We start from the raw sequence: 20,437 nt of genomic DNA on the forward strand, positions 1-20,437 counted from the left end.
TAGTGGGAGAGATTTGAGTTTCTATGAAAGCCATTGGGAAGGAAATCATTGAGTGAAAGAGAGAGAGAGAGAGAGAGAGAGAACAAGAACAAGAGCAAGTGCATAAATAGAAGCCGAGGTTTCTGGGAAGGTGATAGGGGATGCAGAGTGCCAGAGAAGGCATTAACAGTGGGTAGCTGGAGGACCAGCTCCTCCATGACCATTGGAAGGAAAGAGGGTAGATGTTTAGATGAAGATTTTCGTGTTGATATCTGGAAGATGAGGAAATTCCATCTGATGGCAGTGGCTATCCTTCTTCTGTTAAAGTAAGTAGCCATGTCTTGAACAGAAAATAACTGAGAAAAAGAGAAGGTGTTGGATGTTTGAAAACAGCACAGAAATTTGGATTAGTTACTGTGGAGAGTGAGAGGATGATAATAATATAGCAGAGAAGTGCGGAATGTATACTAGGCGGTGTTAAGGACCCATTTGGAGGTACTGGACTGGCTCTTATAAACAGATGCAATTCACATACATATATTAATAGGTGTCTAATTTGTATGTCCAGCTTGCTAATGTTTACCTTCATAATTTAGGGGTGTTACTGTATTCCCTGGTGAAGGAATGTGTCCACACGCATGTGTATGTGTGTGTTGTACAGAGGGTAAGAGCATATGGATTCCACAATCTACTGAGTGTGTGGTCAGAATATATATATATATATATATATATATATATATATATATATATATATATATAAAAAGAGGTGATTTTAATTCTTAAAATGCAGGTGTGTCTGAGTCTGTCATTTTTCACATTCATTGGTTCAGGGCGCCACCTGCTGGGAAGCTTGCTCAATGTCACCAGCGAGCTTTTCTAATGCAAACTCTAAAATCTTTTTTCTTGGTAAAGTCAGTTTGTTTTTTTTTTTTCTTTGAGATGGAGTTTTGCTCTTGTTGTCCAGGCTGGAGTACAATGGCGCAATCTCTGCTGACTGCAGTCTCCGCTGACTGCAACCTCCACCTCCCAGGTTCAAGTGATTATCCTGCCTCAACCTCCTGAGTAGCTGGGATTACAGTTGCTGCCCACCACCACTCCCAGCTATTTTTTTTTTTTTTTTTTTTTTTGCATTTTTGGTAGAGATGGGGTTTCACCATGTTGACCAGGCTGGTCTTGAACTCCTGACTTCAGGTGATCCACCCGCCTCGGCGTCCCAAAGTGCTGGGATTACAGGTGTGAGCCACTGTGATTGGCAAGTCAGTGATTTTGCACACAGCATTTGCCTCCATGAATTTTGAGTTTCATTTTTTTCAGATACTATTTTACCTTCTGTATTTTGGGGTCAAAGCAGGAACATTAAAATGTGTTCTTTCCCAACTTGATTTTGGTCTTTTGGTGAAATACCATGTCTTGCCTGTTTAAATGCCTGTGTTGTCTGTAAATCTCATCCATGATCTACATATTCAAGAAGGGAAATAAAATTTCCGACTTTTATCTGAAATACCATTCATAAGAAATAGATTATTGGCTAAAAATGTTTAAAGTACAGATGATCCAACTGTGTGATCCAACTGTGCAGATTGAGCAGTATTACTGAACACTCTCTAAAATGTGGATTTTGTTTTCCACCCACTTTCTATCCCAAATTATTTTCCTCTAGGTTATCTAACTGAAATGTGTATTCCTTCATAGTTTCCAAGCTGGTCCCTAAGGAAACTAGTCTGCTACAAATTATTTTTTTAAAATAGTCTTGTCTTAACCTGAGTATAGTATCCCTTAAAACTTTTCCTCTAAGATCCTTGCATCACACTACTAAAATGCTCCCAATTTCCAGATTTTCATTAAATAATTTCTTGCCTTCAAATGTACTGTATGACAGAGTTCAGAGATAAATTATTCTAACTACTTCTTTTCCTGTAATGTAATTCAGTCAATAACTCTTAACTATGATCATTATATATGTATACACATACATATGTGTACATATACATATATATGCACAAATTCAGTCATGATGCACATAGAATTCAGAGAAACATAGTATAAAGTATACCAAATAATTCCCCAAGGAAAATAGCATTTGTTCATCTACTCATGCAGTCTTTATGAAGTGCCTGCTGTGGATCTGCAACTTTGAGAGGCACTGGAGATGCATTGGGAATAAGACGGGCATGGTTCTGGTTCTTACACACTTGCTCTGCAGTGTGGAAGACAGACATTGATTAGGTCATCCCAACACATTATAGAGGGTCACTCTTAAGGGATGTACAGAGAACACCATGGGACATCTGAAAGCTGGAGCATCATCAGGACTTCCTGGAAGAAGCGACATTAAGCTATGAAGGAAGGAGAGAACAAAAACACTCCAGGCAGTCTGTGAGACTGACGTCTAATGCTGAGAGCCAGATTGTGGAGGAACTGGTAAACCTTCTTAAAGAGTTTGGATTTTATCCTAAGAGGAAATACCAACCAATGACAGATTTGAAGAATGTGTGTGTGTGTGTGTGTGTGTGTGTGTGTGTGTGTGTGTGTGTGTGGTGACCAGGCTTAGATTTATAGTTTGGAATACAGTTTGAAAAGATTATTCCAGATGAATTTGGAGAAAGACTGAAGGGAAGCTAGGTTGGAGACAGTTTAAGGGTATATGTGATATGGTGTTGGCTTGTATTAGAGAAGTGGAGAGAAAGAGAGAGAAGAGGATGAATCTGAGGGTCATTTAAGATATCAAATGGATAAGACTCGGTGGAAATCAGCTGTAAGAGGTAAAGGAAAAAGGAGAGTCCAGGATGATTCCTGGCTTGAGCTGAGTGAATTGAAGTGCCTTTTAATGAGAAAGGGGATAGGTAGAGGAAGTAGATTCTCAGAAAGGCCAGGGAAGATGAGTATTTCCACTAGATATGTTGAATTTGAGGTGTCAAATATGTAGCAGTAGATATGTCTAGTGGGCAGCTAGATATATGAGCCTGGAACTGTGAAGAGAAATCTAGGCCAGAGATACAAGTTAGGAATGATCAGTCTGTTGTGAGTAAATTGATGTCTTGGGAGTGGTCAATATCTCATAGAAGGTAAAATGAGAAAAGAAGAATGGCTAAGAAGGAGCCCCGAGGAACCCATCATTTAAGGAATCATTAGAGGAGGTAGAAGTGAGCAAATGAGACTGGCCAGATAGACAGGAAGAAAACTAGGAGGGCTGGGGCCAGAATCAATGAAAAGAAGCTTTTAAAAAAGAGTGTATGAGCCACACTGTCAAATGTTGCTGATAAGGGCTGATGTTTCCTTTAGGATTTGGTAATACATGGGTTGTCAAGGGAAGTTTCAGTGGAGTGATAGAAGTAGATTTTAGTGGGTTCCCCAGTGAGTGAGAAGTGAGGAAGGAGAAGCAAGGAGTGTATATAATTAAAACATTTGTTGTGAAATGGAGTTAGTGGGTGGGATGGGAGCTGGAGGGAGGAGTGTGGTTTAGGGAGTGGTGATGTTTGTTTGTTTTTGTTTGTTGGATAGGGAATGGTCATGAATGTTTAAATGCTCATGGAAGTTATCTCATAAAAAAAGGTTGAAGGAACGAGAGAGAGGACTAATCAATAGATAGTTTAGTCCTTGAGGAGGCAGCCAGAGATGATAATAGTAATAAAAGTTCTTCCCTTCTTATTCAGTAACAGTTCTGAGAACATGATTCCATTTAATTCCTACACAGCCTCTCCTAGAGAGGTACTTTTTATTTTTATCCTGTTTTTTTGAGATAAGGAAACTGAGGCATAGAATGGTACTGTGAGTAACCAACATCACATAGTGAGTGGTGGAGACAGGATCAACACTCAAGCAATCTAGCTTGAGACTTGCACCATTAACCACAATGTTTTATTGTGGGGTCCACAGCCTAGCTGAAGACTTAAATAGGAACTATCCACCCTTGCTACAGTAACTGAAGAGAAGGCAGATGGAGCAGGTACAAATGCAGGTGTCAGCTTAGTTAGCATCGTGAATTTCCTGGAGATGCCATAACAAATTTCCCCAAACTGGGTGCCTCAGAAATAACAGAGATTTATTCTGTCAATGTTTTAGAGTTCTGAAGTCCAAAATCAAGGTCAAGGTGTAAGCAGATTTTCACTCCTCTGAACAGGTTTCTCATCTTGGGGCTGCATACTTCCAAACTCTGCCTCTGTCTTTACCTGGCCATCTTTTCTGTGTCTCAGATCTCTCTCTGCATTTCTCTGTAAGAATGCCTGCCATTGGATTCCAGGCCCACCCTAAATCAACAATGATTTCATCTCAAGATCCTTACATTAATTACATCTGCAAGATGCTTTTTACAAATGAGGTCACATTGACAGGTTTTAAATGTTAAAACCTGGGCATGTCTTTTTGAGGTCCACTATTCAGCCCACTGCAGTTAGGAGATTGGATGAGTTTCTGACAAGTGGACTCGATAATTTCTATGAGGTAAGAATATGGGTAATTTTCTGAGAATGTGCCCCAATGTAGAGGGATCAAACATATAAGGGGAGTGAAGAAATCCTGAAGTATCATTATTGAAATCTGAAGAGTGAGCTGACTAGAAAATGTAGTTTGTGGAGCAGTGTGGAGAACCAGATGAAGTTTATTATCATGAATTTGTAGTTTTATGATTTTCTCTAGCAGTGATTAGCAGCCCAGGTGCAAACACTGAGGAAGCTGAGAGTTCAAGTGTCTAGAGCCTGGGAAGAGGGGGTGTGGGAGAGAAGGAAGGACAAAGGCAGAGGGGGTTAGGATACTGGCAAGTGGCTTTCAATGGAAGGCCACAGAGGTGAAGTTAGGTGGGCATGAAATTGAAGTCGGACAGAGGTACTATTGGGTCGGTCAAAAGCAGTCAAAAGAGTGGGAGTAATTGAGTGAACTCGCTGTAACGATACTAGGCCATTTTCCAAGTATAGAATATTTAATTTTATTACTTTAAACACAAAAAATAACCTGGATTAGTGGTTGCAGTAAAGACCAAAAGAAGTTTAATGGATATAGAAAACTCAAAGAAAAGAGAAGACAGGATTCTGGACAGGCCACCCATGTAGACCCAGAGTCATGCAGAAAAATGGCAGAGCTCGGGGTGACTCTGTGTGTGTGTGTGTGTGTGTGTAGGCCTTGGCACATAAGATGACAATTTATAACAGAGTCATTATTTTATTGTGGGTTCATGATACATTTTTTATTATCACGCTCCTATCACCATATCTGGCCACTATTTTATACTAGGCACTGTGCTGAGAGATGGCGAGGTTGCAATAAACAAGACATACGAAGTCCTGACTCTCCAGAGGAGTGTGTTCTAGTAGGAGAGACTGACAAAAAGAAAAGAAACAGAAACAAGTAAACAAAGTTGTTGTGGTTTGTAATGAGTTTGTTATGAAGGGAACAGATAAGAGATTGCAGCAGAGACTGATGGGCAGACTGACTTTGGTTAAGATGAAAAAGAAGCCACTTTCAGTTGGTGACATGAGAAGTAGGGAGATGAATACTCCAGGCAAAGGGCTGCCACAACAAAGTGCTACAGACCTGGTGGTTTATAAACAACAGAAATGTATTTCTTACAGTTCTGGAGTCTGTGAGAAATCCAGCCTTGGGAAGTCCAAGGTCAAGGCAGATACAGTGTGTGGTGAGAGCCCACTTGCTGACTCATAGATGGCTGTGTCCTCATGTGGTGGAAACAAGAAACAAACTTCCTCGTCTCTCTTTCATAAGAGCACTTATGAAATCCCATTAGGGATCCCATTAAGGATCCCAACAGGGAATGGTTTTGCCGTGTCATAGATTACCATTTCTGATCAGCTTCACCAAGGTATTCTTTCTTGCATCCCAAAGTGATACTATCCATTTTAGATTGTATTTTCATTACTGATGATACCAGAGACTTTGCCTCCCAATGGCTCCACCCCATTGCATTGAGGTTAGGATTTCAACATAGGAATTTTGGGGGGACACAGACATTCAGACCATAACACTAGTCAGGGCTGACACTGATCTGTTACTTGACTCAAGATAGTGTGGAGTGGGAGCAGAGGTGACCCTAGGGGCCCCATGCACATTTGGGTTACATTAATTTTTTGTTGTGAAATAAATTATACATACCCTAGGGTATATGGAATGTATATGAACCATTTAGAAAGTATAATTACAATAATAAAATAAGCACTCAGAATCCTACCAGTCAGCTTAAAATGAGAACATCACCAGTTCTTTGAAGACTCTCGGGTGAACCTCATCAATTGCATTATTTCTCAGTCCCTAGGGATGGGTAACCAATCATCCCCTGTCTTGTTTATAGTTTAATTTCACATATAGCTATCCCCAAATAATATATTACTTTGTTTTGCTTTTTAAACTTTATATAAGTGGAAACATATTCTTATATGAGTTGTTTTTGGCCCCTTTACCATTGTGTTTTGAGGTTTATCCATGTTCTTAAATATACAAGTTTATTTTCATTAATGTATAATGCTCCATGGTGTGAGTATAACACAATTTATTAATGCATTCTGACTTTGATGGACATACAGGCTTTTTTCCCCAGGTTTTTTGTGTATTATAAACAATGCTGTTGGAATAATTTCATATCTCCTAGAGCAAGCAATTTCAGATTATACACGCGGGATTGGATTGCTGAGTCATAGTTTATATTCCTCTTCAGTTTCACCAGGGTATGCTTTCTTGCTTTCCAAAGTAATTCTATCAATTTTAGGTTACATGTTTATAACTGATAACACCAGAGACTTTGCAAACTGGAGGAAGAGATATTACCTGGTAGCTACCTATAGCAGTGGCCACAGTGCAGGAAATGGGTGGAGACTCCCAGGCCAGTGGCAGTTTAGTCTTGACATTTTCCTCTTTGTTTCCTTTCTTCCTTCCCTGACTCCCATTCTCAGAAAGGAAATAGCTCTCATCACACGAATGTGTTCTGAAGGCTTTTGAAAAGCTGAGAATGTCAGAAAACAAGAGATTCAAGTTAGAGGCAGAAATGAAAGAACATTCCTTTGCACACAGTTTTCGAGGGTCTAGAATGCCCATCAAGCAATAGATTGGAGTAGGCTGACTTGCAAATGTTTTGCTCAGAATTCCTGGCCCTAGAATGGAAGTGTTTTTTGTAGCCATGAATTCTTATAGTCACAGCAGGACTGACTGTAAGAACTGCATGCTTCTAATCTCTTGTCCACAAAGGTCATGGGAATCTGGATGTAACCCTACCTGAAATTCTGGTGCCTTGACACGCAGGCCAACCTTACCCTGCATTTCCTACTTACTTTCTACTTACACACCTTCCTCTCTCTGTCCTCTTTTCTCTAAAGGGTCAGCCATGAACCATTCACATTAGAAAAACAGCTTCTAATCCTCACAAAGTCCATGAAAAGTAGATATTGTTCCCACATTAGAAATGGGAAAACTAAGGCTCAGAGAAGTGAGTAACTTGCGCAAAATTTCATAGCTTCTAAGAAGCAGATTTGACAGTCAAAGCCACATCTGTCTAAATTCATCTGTTCTCTTTCTCTCTCTGGCTTTCCCTGGCCCTCTAATTCTTTGTATTGTCATTTATAACCATGTGGCTCTTAACAAGTGACTTACCCTGTCTCAGCTTTAGATTAAAATATAACAGTTCACATAGGCTCAATAAATGTTTATTAAAAAATGAAAATCACTATATGGACTTACATTCTAGTAGGGAGCAATGGTGTGGGCCTGCAAGGGTCGTTCCCTTGATGGTATTACTGTTTTTATATTTATCTCCTAAATCTAAGCTCACAGCCTCTGGCTAAGCATGTGAATTTAGCTTGTTCTACAGCTGATATGTGCCTACTATTAGGTAGGTCTTTGCTATAAAGCATGTTCCAGTGTATTGTTGCTTATCTGTTATTTTACTTTCATACTGTTTTGCCGACTGGGAGCATATTTCCTCTCATAATGGTCACGATTTTTAGTGGAGGCTTTCCCAGAATATGCTGTTACCAACTTACAACATACTCTGGCTCTGATACTTGTCTCAGAGAAGCAGTCAGGCTTGGCAGCACAACCAGCACGCCAATAGCCTGTTCCCTGGGGACACCGCTATTGCTGCCTCCCAGACACTTTACCTCTCCAGTTGCACCTCAGCCTGCTAACAGGGGAGTCAAAAGCAGAGAGGAGGCATCAATCGAATGTGGGAAAAATAACAAAATCAGTTTCTAGCTTGATGTGGTTTGGAAAGATCTGTTGCCGCCACCTAAGATGCACCTGAAAGATAAATTATTCAGACTTTTCTCCTGCATAACCTTCTTGCTGCCTCCTATGTCATCACCATCTCACCTGCTTTCCTCCTGCTCTCCTGGGCTGGGGAGAGAAGTGTGCTGGTGGTTCTCCAATGGACCTCTGAAACATTGAGAAGGTCAAGGCTGTGATCTCAGGGGTTTTTCTCTGTAACCAAAAATACGTTACTCTCAAAACAGAAAATTGAAATAAAAGATTTTTAACTCTTCTAATAATTGTCATGCCACATGAAGAAAAATATTAGAAGCCTTGTGTTTCAGTTCCTGTTTGCATCTGGCTGCCCTATAACACTGTGTCCTCTACTTTAGTAAATAAACTGGGGAGAGCATTCCAAAGAATAGTAAAGATTACAAAGGATGGGAATAGATGAGAGACCAGAGGTTTTACATAGTCTAGAACAGGGGTTAGGACACTTTTTCCATAAAGGACCAGAGAGCAATATTTTGGGTGTTCTGCGTCTTTCCGTCACTGTCGAATATTACTATTTGTTTTTATTTACAATTCTTTGAGAATGTAAAAAGTAGTTTCAGCTTGGAGTCCATATCAAACTGCATTGCAGGCTGAATTTTGCTTGTAGTCTGCCAAGCAAACTCTAGAAGCTCATTCTCAGTTTTACTATGACAAAATATCATTTAAAAAAAAAGAGAGATGTAATATGGTAAGTTTTGAGAGGAAGCAATGAGCAGAAATATTAGGAACATGCATTAATAATTAGGTAAGAATTTCTAGAAGACAGAAATGAAAGGGAGGACAGAGATTATGAGGGAGTAATTGAAAGGAGTTAGGGGTGTGAGAAAGAGACAGATATGGAATGAGAATGGAACAGTGTCTTGAGCAAAATAGAGAATCTGGGAAAATGGAGTAAATGAGGTAGATTTTCTCCTTAGCATACTTAGTGGCAAATATACCCCAGCCCTGCTGTGTAATAGAGTGAATTTGCATGGGTATTTGAGAGAAAAATCTAGTCATATCTTGTTTATAACTACAGTCTTCTTTTGACTTTACATGGCAGGTCGTAGGCCTTTACTTGCTTTCCTGCTACCTTCCAACACTGTGGTTTAGCACTTGTTCAGTTAGCTGTTGTGATTTAAAAAGAATGGTAAGTGTGAAACACCGCTTGTTGCAGGTTGGCGAGGATTGGTGGGTGGGTGGAAAGGATGTACAGCAATAAATCTGGGCAGCTTTCTGTGGATTGTGAAGCAAATGCACTAATATCAGCCATCTAACTTTTGCCAAACTATGAATCTTTTTTCCCAGATACTTAACTATCAGAAAACATTTACAGATGAAGAAAGAAGAACATCTGAACACAGACTGAGGTAATAGAGAAAACAAGGAAATGAATCTCAGATATACGACGAAGTTGGAAAAGAGAATGACAGGATACTTTTAGCTTGAAGTAATTTGAAAGATACAGACTTCTAAATACCTTAGAAATATTGGATATCACAAGAAAGGGCCAACTTCCCTCAGAATTATGACAAAGCACTGAATTACGAGTTAAGGTCTCTTGGCTTCAGCCTTTAGCCTACTCCTTGTGGTCTTGTGACTTTAGGAAAGCAATTTAGATTATCCAAGTCTCAGTTTTCTCATCAGGGAAATGCAGAGAGTATTTTTTTTATAATGGTGTTTTTATTCATATGTAAATATTAAAGGGCTTGTCAGCTATAAATAACTATGATAATGACAGAGATTTTATTAGTTTTAGTGTTTCATTTGTGGGTTGACTTTACTCCTGCATAATAGGAGCCTTGAGTGACTTGAGGGATTTCCAAAGGATTCTCTGCCTGTCATATTTCTCCTGAATTAGACCATGATGAAATGAATAAATCATTTTCATGGAGACCAAAGTTTTTATAGCCTCAGCTTAATTGATTTAGGAACATTAAGATGCAAATGTTATCAAAGACAGGGCTCAACACAACTGTAGACATCTAAACTCTTGACTAACCAGTCACCTAGCAATGTCTGGAGAGAATTGGTCAGAATTGCCACTAAATAGGGTGGCCCAAAGAACTTGGGGTCACCATGAAAACAGTAAATGCCTATCAAGAGAACACCTGAGAGGAGCAAGGCATAAAGAAGAGAGGAAAGGCCTTCTGCAGGTGACTTCACAATTTTGTCTCAGGCTGGTTTGTTCTGCCAAGAACTGAGGACTTTGATAGATGGCAGCCTTTGATCTTTGTTCCTTTGCATTCCTTCTCAGTGCCATTGTTTTTCTGAACAAATGGCTCCTAGGACTGTGTCCCGAGTAATCCTCCTAGAGCAACTGTGGTCTGGAGAGCTAACTTTACACCAGCAAGTCATGCTTCCCATCCAGGGGCCACTGCTTTCAGACTTACTTGCTTCTAGTTGGGAATGGAAGCCAATGGCATGGGCGTGGCTGTGACGCATCTTTTATAGGCCGGGGTGGTTAAAAAGCAGATGCTCTTTCTCCGCTCTCTTTTTCTTGTCAGCTTACTGGATATTGATGCCAGTGGCAATATTGGCAAACAAATCTTGAAGATAGATGGCCAGAGAAATGATGGAAACTGTGTCTGAGTCACTGCTTGGAAGAGAGCCACCAAACCAGGAGCACTTACATCCGACTGGAATGTGAGCAAAACATTCTTTTTTTAGTGTTAAGCCATTGGGATTTTTGGTTGATATAGCAACTAGTGTCACTGAGATTAATGCAACTACTGATATTACTAAACTTTCTCCTGAGATGACTCTGTGTTCTACAAATTGAGATCTCCTGGCCTTTTTTCTTGATCTGTACCCTTTACTGTTTACCTTCTTTCCCCAGATTCTTTCTGCTTTCTCTACAATCATATCTGCAAATGAATAATGAAATCAACAAAGAGCAAGAGAACAGAGGAGTAATGATTATTTCATTAATTTATTTTATTTTTCTGTTTGATTTGAGTGCATGGGAATAACCAAGAAGCTGGGTAGAAATCAAGGACAGATGTTCACAGGGCTTAAACTCCTGTGCTGGAAGTGGAAAAAGGTATAAACAGTAAAGGCTTTAAGTTTCAGTGACAATATTTTAAATTGAGAGCCAAGAGAAAGGATACTTTCTCACCACATTGCATCCATAGGATCAGTTTCTTGTTTATTTCTGACTTTCCAGTTGGCAGAGTGCCCTTGAAATGTCAGCTTTTCATTGGAGTGGAGCACCCTGCAGTCATTACCTGATCTATAACATTGGCACAGGATGCTCTCAGAGCGGTTTTTACCCGAAACTAAGCTGTGTGCTGGGAGCCTAGGTATAGATACTTAGGAGAGAAAACTGAGAGTGCAGGTGTTGAAGGAGATCAAAATTACACACACAAAATAAGTAAAAAAAAAAACCAAAAATTTAGAAAAACAATGCTTACAAAAGCACATCAAACTGGACTCTGAGATCTTATAATTTTCCCATTTATACTTTTATATAAATTGTGTTCACAGATACACTCATAATATGATCAAGTAGTGTTTGTACCTAAAACGATTGTCACAGTGTGTTATTTGAGCAGTAGTATTGGGTAAGATGATGGCTTCTAAATAAAAATTACTCTACAGTTACCTAGGGATTAAGTGGCTTAAATGGAATTGAAAACATGGTTTTTGAGGGCTCCCTCAATGCTTCCCATCGCCAGTTTATGCAGGCAATAGAGAACTCATTTGTCTTGAATAATTCTTTAGCTTTCCACAGCTGAATATCTTGCTCTTGGGGAAAGATCTTGCTATGATGTGCTGGATTCTGGCTGAGAATCTCTGGGTTTGAATCTTGGCTCTGCCACTTACAATCTTTAGGAGGTTGGTTAAGTTAAATATTTCTCTCTACCTCAGTTTCTTCACTGGTAAAATAGGAACAATCATAGGACTTACCGCATACATTTATCAAAGGGATTAAATGACCTAATAGAAGTAAATTATTGCAAGAGTAATTGCTAAATAAGAATCAGTTGTTGCTAGTGTTGTTTGTCTGTTGTGGGGTAAATGCACTTCCTTCTGTTTGAGCTTCTGTTTGACTGGAACACAGTTGATCATGCCTTCTGACTCCTTCAGCCTTCTCTAGAATGTATTTACAGCGCTGGATGTCCATAACCAGCCTTTCCTTCCAACAGTCACAGCTGGGCTCTAGCCTTTTCTGTGGAGCTGTAATTCCTTCTCCTTCTCCATTTCTCCATTGATTTTTATCTTCCTTGCAATTGAGTGCTTTCCCCTCAATGGCAGTTTTACACATGCTAATCCAATCTCCTAGATCTGGTTCAAGGGTTATAATGATGAAGGATTTTCATCAATTGGAATAAGAATACTTAGTGCTTAACATTTTTGACAGCCAGCTCTGTGGCCTGAGAGGACAGTTTAGGAGCAAAGACAGAACAATAGCTGTGATAATGACACAGGCAATCACAGAAGGGCAAGAGAACAAGCTGCCCTAGGATGCTTGTGTAAGAAAAATTGCACGTCTTGTCTTCCTAATTAAAAGCTAAAAAATTGACTGAATTGCATATCTAATACATAGCATGACTGTACAATAAAAGGAATTATATTCAGTGGATCTTTTACTATACAACTTTTGGTGGCACAATTTTTCAGGATGAAAAGTACTCAAGGAAATCTTAAACTTAACCCAATAGTTTTAATTCTTGATATTATAATTTTGAAATTATTTTATGGATGTTCTAGAATAAAGCAAATAAATAAAGAGGTTAATAACATCAGGATCCAGTGTTTCCAATGTGTGAGAAAAGAAACAAATACAGACACAAAGAAATTAGGGGGGGAATAACTCTATAAAATCAAATCTAAGTTGTAAATATTAGTATGAACATAAGATTGTGTATAACATAATGCTACACATAATCTATATGTTTATCATGTATTATATGCAATATAATTAATCTGTATAATGTATCTCTAATTTATCTGCATATATTCTATAAGTCTCTCTCTGTATGTGTGAGTATGCACGTGTGGAGAAAAAGAAAGAGAGAGGGATAGGGAAACAGAGAAAGACAGAGTGGAACACACACACATACACACACACGCACACATAGGGTAGGGGAGAGAATGAAAATAAATGCTTTATCCACTCTGTCCAATGAAAGAACTTAGAAACCATTATGATCCAGTAGTATTGAGCACACCTGACATTCAGGTATTGTTTTCTAAAATACCATTCTCTAAAAAGAACGAGGGCTCCTTATAGAACTGGCTGATTCTAGGTTTCAGACAGGGAATATTTACAGTGATTTTAAGATCTCTTATTGTATCAGGGAGTTTCTAGAGAACAATTGGGGTCTTGACAAAAGGATACAGCTTGAAGGGGCTGTCACTGACTGAGTTTGGGACAATATGAGCATCAAAAAAATAATGTTTGTGATTGATCATATTAATAAAAATGTCCAAGTCCAAAATGACATTCAAAAAAAGGAAAAAGGGAAAGATAAAATGTAAGATTATTTGCCACAGTAGAGGTTATCAGTACACCAACTCCTTACTCTGAAAATTAGTAATTAAAAGGAAATAATTAAGCTGCTCCCTGTTTGTATTTGTCAGGATAGCTAGGTTATGCTGCAGTAACAAACAACCTCAAAATCTCAGTGGCTCAAAACTGAAGTGTATTTTTCACTTTCACTGAGTGTCTCTCCTGGGGTTACAAGCGTTCTGATTCATGTCATCCTCACTTAGGAAGGCGTCTCATGCTTTTACTCTTTGGCACTCAAATCATCCAGTAAAAGAGGAGCAGATCCTCAGGAGCCATTGCTTCTTTATTTGGAGTTCTGGTGTGAGAGATATGTAATGCCGAACGAGGGACTGGAGCAAAGCACACCAGAGCCACAGCTGGGCCTCAGCCAAATCACAGAGCTGTGAGCAAGAGATCTGTGTCATTATATGCAACTAAGATTCTGGATTGTTTGTTACCGATGCAAAAACTGATTAATACACCCGTTATGTATGCAGAAGGGGGGAAAAAACCCCAAACACCAGAATATCGGTGAACAGCCCAAATAACAACTGTATTGCATTATAAAGGACGAGCTCTGTGAGCATTGCAGAAGATTCTCAGCAAATAAATGTAGAAGGAATAATACCAGTACAAGTTACCATTTTGATATCCTGAAATAGTTGGTTCAGGAAAGAATTATCAATGAATTTTGGAACCGTTAGGTAAAAACTTTTTAGGAAATAGAATATTTGGATGACGCCTCATTACCACCCTACATATATTTGCTCTTTATAATGGGTGAAGTACCCTCTAAAATAAAACTGTCGTCATGAAACTACGCCTCACTGATAGTGGACAGCTTGACATTGTGTGCCTCTTGAGGTAATGCATTATGAAGTAACAGCACTGCCTTTGAAGCACCCTTACCTCAAATGTTTTATCTGTGTGTGATCAAGACGTTTGTTCAGATTCCCAATACATAAGGAGTACAGGAGACACAGGTATGTGTTAAACAATGCTATGAGATACAACAAATCAGGAATGTGGTAATTTTATAAAGCTGTTGTTTGAGACTCTTTAACATGCCCATGTCATGGGGATACAAAAGCACAGTCTGTGCTTTGTTTTATTCTGGTTTAAAATTAGCAAAAGATGTAAAACAACTAAATGCAGTGCATAAGCCTTGATTGGATTCTAGTTTGAAAAAGCTAACTACAGATGTGTTTGTTGTTCATTTTGGGAAATTTGAGTATGGCCTGGATGTTGGGGGATATCAGGTATTTTTGATAATGCTTCTGGGTATGATAAAGGTATTGAGGCTGTATAAGAGATTTTTCTTAGTTTAGGAGATGTATGCTGATGTAGTTAGTGGTTAAATATCATGATATCTAACCCGGTTTCACATGCTTCATTAATAAATTTATACAGGGACACATACATGTAATTTTGCATTTAAGGCAAAATGTTAACATTTATTGCACCTAAGTGATGGGTATATAATTTATCTTATTCTGTCAGATTTAAATTTGAATTTTTTTGTAATAAAGCAGGAAACAAAATGAAACAAGACACTGCATGGGGAAGGGTGTGTGTGTTTGTGTGTGTGTGAGTGAGTGAAATTCAAAGCTGTGCCTAAAATGTCATCCTGATCTAGAAATCTAGTGAGGTAAACATGGCCTTACCTGTTTTCCTTTTCTTTTGGATTTTTAACCATTTTATCTTAAACGCTCTGAGCCTGAATGATTGCTCTTGAACTTCTATGTCCTTCATATTTTTTCCTTGTCCAAAGAATAATTCACTAATTTAGGAGAAAGAATCAATAATTATACTTTACTTAATGCATAGCCTCCTGGAAAAACCATATATTACTGGATAGCCTGGTGCTTCTCTGTTTTATAGAAAAATCTTGGATATAAAATTTATTTGTTATACTTGATATATTATTATTTTTCCTATCTTCCCACCTCTTCTGCCCTGTTGCGGGGGGTGTTTTTCTTCCTTAAAGTTAATTTTACCTTTTCTCCAGAGCACATGTTTTCTTAATACCTCTAGAATCCTAATCTGATCTTTTTTTAGCCTCATTCTGTGTGAACTTTTTGTTGACTCTTGGCCTTCAGCCTCTCTCTGTGTCTTTCTCTCTCCTGCGCACACAAATGCACCTGTCTCCTCCGTTTTTAAAATAACTTTTTTCTGCTACTACACAGCCTTGCAAGATGTTTTGTCCTATCTCTGTTCTTCCCTTGACAGCTAAATTTCTGCTAACTACAGTCTATACAGGCTATTGCCATTTTCTGGCCACTTACTCATTTTTCTCATTCATTTCTGAAACAACTCTCACTAAAATCACACAAAAAATTACTTGATAGTCAAATCCATTTTTTTTTTCTTCCGTACTCAGGTAACTTTCTTTTTCTGCAACTTAAAAAAAATTCAGTACCTTTTCCTTCTTGATTTTTCTCCCTGTAGCATTCAGGGGACCTTAATACAATTTCAGAAGAATTCTAATGCCAAGTGACTTTACTTTTTTTTTTTTTTTTTTCTTCACAGGGTCTCCCTGTGTCACCCAGGCTGTAGTGCAGTAGCACGATCTTGGCTCTTTGAAACCTCCACCTCCTGGGTTCAAGTGATTCTTGTGCCTCAGCCTTCTGAGTAGCTAAGATTACAAGCATATGCCATCATGCCTGTCTAATTTTTTTTGTAGAGACAGGGTTTTGCCATGGTGGCCAGGCTGGTCTCAAACTCCTGGCCTCAAGTGATTCGCCTTGGCCTCCCAAAGTGTTGGGATTACAGGTGTGAGCCATCATGCCCGTTCCCAAGTGACTTTAGAAGACTGGAGGTACACTGGCGTTTTCCAAGCAGGACTGGTCACTTTATTGGACCCTTTCCCACTAAACCCAAGGCCACAGTTGTTCTAATTAGCTCAAGCTGCTGCCTTCTCCCAGGCTCAGTTTTCCTCTTCCATTTGAAACCCTTTGTGCTCGTGTGTTTTCCCCTTATTTCCATTCTGTTGGCTTAATACCTCATGACTCCTCAGCATAGTCCCTCATACTGACCAGCTGTTTGGGGTGTTTCCTTTGCTTTGACTTGAGTTCTTTCCATTACACTGTCTCTTGTCCACTACTTTAAGCTGTGAACTCCCTTGAAATCTGGGACACAAAGGAAGAGCTCTTTGCTTTCATTTCTCTACACATACAATAATCTTTGGCTGAACTCTCAAGCTAATAGGAGAAAAACTGTTCAGGCTAGTCAGAAAAAGGAAACAGAAAGCTAAGAATTTTAATGGGAGGAGCCTTAAAATCCTGTAACATTTGTGCCTTCTCTTTCCCAGGGATTAGCACACAGTTAAACAGTAAGAGCTAGTCAAGTTTCTAAGTGAAAATAGCTAGTAGCACTTCTTCCTGGCTAACTTTCAAAACTTCTTATCATGTCCCACCATTATTCAATAAAGAACTCTATCTGATACATGTTCCTACCCTATCAAAACACATGGTCATCCCTGAAGCTCTGACTTAAGGACTAGGCTGCTGTGGAAGGAGATTCCGGTGAGGTAAGTCCTGTGGGAAGTTTTCTAGTAAAAGGTCCGAGAACCAGTTTCTAATCAGAAAATTAGGAGGAAATAGTAGTTATGGGTTTCTGTGATGGAAACGAGGGCTGGTATTGACTATATTCCAGAAAAGAAAAAGCTGTAGGTAGTCTGATTTTAAACCTCAGTTAACTGAAAGTATAGAAGTCATCTTTTATTTCACTACAACTGAGACCTTAACAAAAGAAAGTAAATTTGGCTGCATCAGGAATTAAAATATATTGTTGAAGGGGTTGACCCAGATGAAGTCTAAAAGGAATTATAACTTTCTGGGTGTGTTGGTTTCCAGGTATCTTAATTGACATAAATTTATATTTAGAAGAGGTCTTTTGATTTCTGGCTGAAGGAGAGAGAAATGTAGGGCCTGGGGAGGAGTTCCTAAATAAAAGATAACAATGATATGACAAAATGCCTATCATGTAATATTAGGTTTGGGCCGGGCACAGTGGCTCACACCTGTAATCCCAGCACTTTAGGAGGCCGAGGTGGGTGGATCATGAGGTTAGGAGATCGAGACCATCCTGGTTAACACAGTGAAACCCCATCTTTACTAAAAATACAAAAGATTAGCCAGGTGTGGTGGCGGGCACCTGTAGTCCCAGCCACTTGGGAGGCTGAGGCAGGAGAATGGCGTGAACCCGGGAGGCAGAGCTTGCAGTGAGCTGAGATCGCGCCACTGCACTCCAGCCTGGGTGACAGAGTGAGACTCCATCTCAAAAAAAAAAAAAAAATATATATATATATATATATATGCACACACACACATATATATGTATACATACATATATACACATGTATATATACATATATATATTAGGTTTGAAACATCAGAGTATAGAACTATATTCTGAAAACACTATTCTTACAGTTAAAAATATCTAGTAGATAAACTCTCATTCCATAAACTCCATATTCAAGAAATGTGACTTTGAACATTTTTATGTTACATATTTTAACTTCTATTTCCTGTAGTCCATTAGGTGTCAGAAAATTTATTTCTTTTCATTTAAGATTGGACCCGACTTTTCCCATAGCCATGGCTAAATTCCTAGGGTTTAGGGAACAAATTAGATTCATATGATAACTATTCTTTGAAATTTATTGTGACATCTTTTATAGACCTGTTGAGTATATAATAAATATTCCATCAGATCAAAGTTGTTAATTGTATTCTTCGACTCCTATATTTTTGCCTTTTTGGCTACTTGAATTATACCTTACTGAAATAGGAGTGTTGTAGTCTCCCACTCTCATGGTGGATTTGTCCATTTATTCCTTGAGGTCTCTCAATTTTTGTTTGTATCTGTTAAGTCTGTTTAATGAGGTGCATGCAAGTTTAGAATTGTTATATTGCTTTAGTGACTAATGTTTAATCATTGCATAGAAATGCTGTCTTTAATGAAGCTATTTGTCTTAAAGTCTTCTTTGATTATTATTAATATAGCTATACTAGCTGTGTTTTGGTTAGTATTTGGCTGATGTATCTTTTCTCATTCCTTTGTTTTCAATCCGTCAGTATTTTCATGCTTTAGGAATGTCTTTTGTAAATAGCGTAGGAACTGGAGTGTGTCTTATTCCAGTCTGACATTGTGTTTTAACTGGCAAGTTTAATTTATACATATCAGGGTAATTGATATATTTAGATTTGGTGTTACCATCTTGTTTATTTATTTATTTTTCTTTTTTTATTTTTTGAGTCAGATTCTCGCTCTGTCACCCAGGCTGGAGTGCAGTGGGGCAATCTTGGCTCACTGCACCCTCTGCCTCCTAGGTTCAAGTGCTTCTTGAGCCTCAAGCTCCCAAGTGGCTGGGTTTACAGGTGCCCACCAGCATGCCTGGCTAATACATATATAAATATAAATCTATCTATCTATCTATCTATCTATCTATCTATCTATCTATCTCTTTTTTTTTAAGAGACAGAGTTTCAACATATTGGCCAGGCCTCAAACTCCTGGCCTCAAGCGATCCACCCACCTCGGCCTTGGCCTCCCAAAGTGAGGCACTGCACCTGGCCCCATCTTATTTATTTTATATTATCCTTCTTTTTCTATGTTTGCTTTCATCTAAAAAAATATTTTTTTAAGGCCCATCTTTATATATACTTTGTTTGATTTTTGTTTCATAAGTCCTGTCATAAACTCTGTGGGGACAAGTCATTTTCTTAAAGTACAAGTAAATTGCTTACAGATGTAGTTTTTTCGTGTAACTGTTCAGGAGCAAGTTCTCTTTCTCTCTTATTAATTGAGGTGAAACCCACGTAATATAAAAGGAACCATTTTAAAGTGAGCAATTCTGTGGCATTTAGTACATTCACAATGTTGTGCAACCACCACCTAACTAGTTTTAAGTAACAACGTCTATTTTGCTTTCCTTTGTAATGCTTTTTAATAAACCCTACGCCAGGTTATATTAGCCTTCTTGAACAAGGCTATACATACCCAGAACCTTCCAAAGAAGATGTGGACCGTCCTTGGCCTAATTCCTATTCACTTTGCTATTAGAATAACTGTTGGTCTAATTTGAGGTCAAAGAACAGATTTTTTTACCCAATCCTATCTGTTCTTGCTGTGGTTGTTTTTGTGAGCTGGTATTTAACTAGGGCGGTTTTGTCTAATGAAGATGATTCTTATCCTACTTACTGTTCGTTGTAGATGCTAAATACTAAATTAGAAGAAAGCCATCCCCAATAAGCGTTGTTATTAGAGCTCTACCTGCCTTTACCCTCACCTATAGCACATTAGTGCAAGTATGTAAATTCCCTAAATGGTAAATGGAATGTGATGTTGCAAGGGTCCCATACTCTCACCCTACCCCAAACCCTTCTCTGATGTGCTCTAGACATTCTAACTTCTGAACCTATGTACAAAAGAGAGGACTGTGAACAGATGATACTTTAGCCACTAAAAAAATTAATATGTGTGCAGTGAAGGGTTTGATCTCAGTTGTCTGCTTGGTGCAGATACCATTTCTGTAATCTAGAGGGGCAGGAAATAGAGAAGGAACACATATTTTTCTAACTGATTTTAGTCAAGCAGACTTTGGGTAGCATAGTTTATTAAAGGTACTGATTGTTCTTATCAAGTCATTTCCATCAGCTTCTCACACTCTGGCAATAGGTTGGCTGATGGTCTAAGATTTTTTTTCTTTGAAATCTGCTTAATTTTTTTAATGGCATTTTGAGG

The 20,437-nt window shown here is 38.6% G+C and overlaps 1 protein-coding gene across 1 annotated transcript in view; it reads left to right on the forward strand.

The window, feature by feature from the left end:
- The window catches only part of LOC105498137 (absent in melanoma 2), a 130,452-nt gene that overhangs the window by 55,029 nt on the left and 54,986 nt on the right, over positions 1-20,437 (forward strand). Inside the window, exons 2-3 of the mRNA XM_011770012.3 lie at positions 9,502-9,563; positions 10,701-10,839. The gene's annotated coding sequence lies outside the window, so the exon portion shown is untranslated. The remainder of the gene's footprint in view (positions 1-9,501; positions 9,564-10,700; positions 10,840-20,437) is intronic.

This window comes from Macaca nemestrina, chromosome 1 (assembly GCF_043159975.1).
Source record: "Macaca nemestrina isolate mMacNem1 chromosome 1, mMacNem.hap1, whole genome shotgun sequence".
NCBI classification, from domain to species: domain Eukaryota; kingdom Metazoa; phylum Chordata; class Mammalia; order Primates; family Cercopithecidae; genus Macaca; species Macaca nemestrina.